The sequence below is a fragment of the Dendrobium catenatum genome, unplaced genomic scaffold (assembly GCF_001605985.2).
Source record: "Dendrobium catenatum unplaced genomic scaffold, ASM160598v2 original_scaffold_4309, whole genome shotgun sequence".
Taxonomy (NCBI): Eukaryota; Viridiplantae; Streptophyta; class Magnoliopsida; order Asparagales; family Orchidaceae; genus Dendrobium; species Dendrobium catenatum.
In genome coordinates this window covers 96764-101700 of record NW_021322770.1, presented here as the reverse complement: position 1 = coordinate 101700, position 4937 = coordinate 96764, and positions in this window count along the sequence as shown.

Sequence of the window (4937 nt, the reverse complement as noted above, 5' to 3'; positions counted from 1 at the left end):
CATAATCCTATTTACAAGCTATGCCACTCCAGAAAATCTATAAATAGACCCCTCATTCCTCTGAAAAAGGGGAGGGAAGTCAAGAGAGAAAGAAAGGAAGAAGAGGAAAGAAAGCCCTGCGCTAGCTCCTCCTCGAAACCACCAAGGGATACGCCGGGAGTGCTGCCGCACCACCGCCGTAGTCTTGCCGCACCACCGCCGGCGGTGCTGCCTGCACCACCCGCCGCAGTGCTGGCCCCCCCGGCACCACCGGCCGGAGTATTACCTGCGCAACAACCCGAGCCGTAGTTGTTACTACACCACCTGACGGACGCACCAAGGGACCGCCGGATATGCCATCCGAAGCTGAAGTATCCCCCTGACACTAGAAAGTGCCATTACGATCACCATCTGACTCCTGGAGTGCTGCTGGACGCCACTTACTGACAGTGGAGTGACGTTGGACTATAATTTGTAAAACTCTCAGTTGATATCTGTAATCTGGTCGTCTTATAAGGACGAGTCAGACCGCCATATGTAACTTTCCTCAAATTTTAGTGGAATCATCCTCAACTGGGCCTGGCCCCGTGGTTTTTTCCTCTTTTTCCCCGGAGGTTTTCCAGCGTAAAAAATATGCTTTTCTTTGTGTGTGAGCTGGAATATCCGTGCAAAGCTAGAGACGTAAAGAATTATTAAGCTCTAATCGCCCCGGCCGTATATCCTAGCCCGCAACAGCTTTGGCGGCCGTCTGTGCGAAACGACAATCCCAACTATAATAATCATCACTCATGGCATAGGCATAGCAATCGCCACCAAGGAGCCTCTCGCTCCCAACTCTGCACGTGTCCAGGAATCATGTCACCTGGAATCCAAGGGACGTCAGGCATCCTGCCTCTTTTCAACCGTGGTGGGCAAAAACCTGGTTTGGAGAAGGAACAAATCTAGGACCATCTATGGAAACCGAATCCAAAAAATGGAGGAATCTTAAAAGGAGATCCTTCACATCCTGCGAGGAGCCCGCAACCAATGTTAGCAGAGCAGAGGAAGTATTCGCCTTCCTCAGGATCCAATATTAGCCAGAGGTGCTCAAACCCGAAAGTGTTTCAGGGCAGACATCCTATCCTCAGTCAAGGGGTCATCCTAAAAACACACAGATGTTTTGACCTTGCCTGACACGCTATGCTCTAACCCATCCTTTTAAGCCCCAGTCCGTTAGTCTGCATTCGCGTCGGATATTCTTGAGGATGTGGGCCGATCCTCTATTGCTTGACTCCCGCGCAATGTCTTCCGCCATGAACTGAGGCGCTTGGTCCAAGAAGAGTTCCCCGGTCAGGGGTGGAAGGGACAATCTCTCCATCGAGTGGGGACTTCCATGAGACCTCAACCACTGACAGAAGCCCATCGCCTTAAAGCATCGCCATTCCTGCAGGGTTTCAAAACTACCGAGCAATGATTCTTATGAATTGGGACTTCTGACCCCCTATGAGCACATTGATCAACTAAGAACTATTATGCATATTCAGAGAGCCCTCGGATGCCTCCTCTGTCAAGTATTTCGCTGCCACCCTCAAGATGGGCAAAGCTCGTACGTGTTCTACTCACTCCCAGCTAGAACTATTCCTTTCGTTTTGTCAAGTTTACGCCAAAAATTGTTTGTCGAACAATTTATCGGCTAATCGAAGAATTATTAATTGGGGATGGATGATTCATCATCCACATGGAAAAAACAAAGAAGTAATAACTTGCTACCCTCGACCTTCACCAATCTCGCACGGGTGCCTCAACAAAAAAAAGGAGTATCACTCCCTTAACAACATCTCAGTCAAACGTCTTAATGGCTCATCCGAGATGAAGAAAGTAATGTGGCCCAATTCCCTTAAAAGTCCAAACTCAGGGAAATCAGGAGCAATACTGTCACTTTCCAAACCCAACCGTAGTCCGTGGACACAAAACTGAAGCATGTAGGCCCCCGCATCAAGGAATGAATTGAGAGAAGCGTTATTGCGACAAGTGCTACTCTGCTTGGACAGTTCATTCAAAATTCTCCTGCTGAGAGATTTAGGCTTGTCACCCACTAGGGGGCAAAAATTCAACAACAACAAGAAAAAACCATTGTAATAATTTCAAGTGGATTGCTTTGAGATTAAACTGATCGTGATAGTCAAGACTTTTGTGTCATCAATGCATGCTCTTTTTATATTAAATAGAGGTGTCACTCTAATATCCATAGTATTTTTTCTGTCCAGGTTAAACACATTTATGTTGTCCTGTATATGTCTTATATGAGTGTAAACTTTTATATGTCCCTAAGTCCATATTATGGGAGCTGGATATTGTCTTACAATAGTATAGGTAATGTGTTATTTGCTGTCATTTGACATTGGTCTCCTTCTTTAAAAAGGAAAAATGCACAAGTGAAATTAAAGATGAATCTAAATCTCTTCTCAAGCGCATAAATTTGAGAAATCACTGCAATCTTTTAAATTGATCTCAATTACTCGCATAATGATAACCCGCGGGGATTCGACGACCTTTCTTTCCACATAGGTTTAACGGTACCATCCGGGAGCAACGCTCTGACATACAACCTCGGATAGGGTCATACATCCTTGGTGGATTCCCTCTTCCTCCGAACCTCCATTTCAAACATAGGTTAAGACATCATACGAGCAATCGCTCTGACGATACAACCCCTCGGATAGGTCGTAAATCCCTTGCTGGAAGCTTTCTCTCGACTCTTCACAACACACATAGGTTAACGTCGATATCCGATACGAACCGCTCTGACACATCACCCGGATAGGTCATAATCCTTCATGGATTCTCTATACCTCTCTTTCACATATAGGTTTATCATTCGTCATCGAACAAACGCTCTGACACAACCAACCTCGAATAGGTCATACATCATTCATCAGATTTTCTTAAACCTCTCCAAAAACATAGGTTAACGTCATTGAGCAAAATGCTATGACATACAACCTCATATGGGTTATATTATCTTTTGAGAAATTCTAATGCTCCTATTTCCGCTCGTCGCCGAATTTTTAATTGGTTTCATTTCGGGTCCTTTCCTTTGTTCTACCAGCCTCCATGTGATCGGGCCGGTCCTACATCCCGACTTCGGGGAGTGGGACGACGACCTTCTGTCCGACTTCCACAAGTGACGTCGGCCCGTGTTAGTATCCATGTGGCCTCCATGTGATGGTCCGGTCTTTGCAAAAAAAGACCGGCCGATTTTCAAGTATCGTTGGCCTCCCTGGCCTCCCCAAGTGGACAACCAGTCTTCTGCCCGCGACCATCAAGTGATGCCCCAGTCTTCAGCCCTGACCTCCACCTCACGCCTTCCCTCTTCCTCAAGTGAGGGTCCCTGTAAAGGCTGAACGGGGATAGTTATAGCGCCAGATCTTGTCGTTCTCCGGGCCGGGCCGGTATTTAAAGAACTCTTTGGCAGACAGTTTTTTCCCCCACTCCGGAGTAAACTGAGCCTGTGTAAGAGTACCAGAGGGCTTTTGAATTCGCCGCCAACTAATATATAACTCTTGCCTGGATAAACAGTTTTTCCCGCATAAGAGAACTGGAGCCAGCGTAAAGAGTACCGGGCTTTTTGAATAATTTCCCGAGTCCTTGTCCGACGTGGTATTCTAACCTCTTTGCCCGGACAGTTTCCCCCATAAAGAGAATACCTGGAGCCTGCGTAAGGTGACCGGGCTTTGATTTCGCTGGCCACTGGTATTTAAACTCGTTGTCGTGACAGTTTTTTCCCCCCTTCAATGAGAGTGAACTGGAGGCATGTCATAAGAGTATCCGGGCTTTTGCATCGCTCTGATGCACTGACAATCTCCAAGTTATCAATCCCAAAGAAAATATAACTTGGACCACTACAAGAGATTGTGATTCTTCATTTTTTCCACCTGGGGTATTTATAGGGATAAGAAGGGGGAAACTTAAAGTCATTAATATAATATATATTTAATTCTTTTTTAAGAGGCGAGCTGCATTTCACTCCAATGTACTAATTTCATAACGAAAGAAATCTTTGGATTAATTAGGTATATAAGTATATTGAAGGTTATAACTGTAACGTTATTATTAAGGTTATAAACAATATTGTGTAAGGAACCTATTCCTGACCATGTAGGTTTTTTAAAATTGAATAAAGTTGCATTAAAACCTGAAACGTAATATTCCTAAATTCACTAATGGTTACGGTAGTTTCAATGGTATATTATATATTTTCGGAACTTTCAGCTTATGAGCTGAACTTTAATCTATATATGTATATATATATATATATATATATATTATATATATATATATATATTATATATATATATATATTATATATATTATATTATATATATATATATATATATATTATATTATATATATATAATATATTAAAGTTACAGTTTAAACATAATAGTAAGTGTAGTTTAAAGAAGTATTTTCATGGCTTGCTGAAAAACTGCACGCGATTTAATAACTTCTTAAACGTCGATACAACTTCACCTTTTAATATTATAACTTCTTTCTAATAACATAATAATAGAAATTATAATTTTTTTTATTTACCGGTAGCATATATTATATATAATGATCTATATTTTATAAGTAAGTGATATTTATTTTTGAAATCAACATAAATACTAGGCATAATTTCCATAATATTATTAGATAATATAGGATATTATCTTAATATTTATTAACATATACTTTCGATATGCATGTCTAATTGTTCAAAGAAGTATATTTTTGCTTAAATTAGATGATTTATCAGTCAACAAGCAGCTCAGAGAGGTGTAAAAATATCTATTTTTGGATTCTGCAAGTTACGACGTCCAAAAATAAGGGGGCAACTGAAATAATGTCACTAAAATAGTCTTGATCCAGCAATCGAATCTCGAGCAAAATCAGTTCAGAAACTTCAAAAATTAAATCTACGAAGCACCCGAACA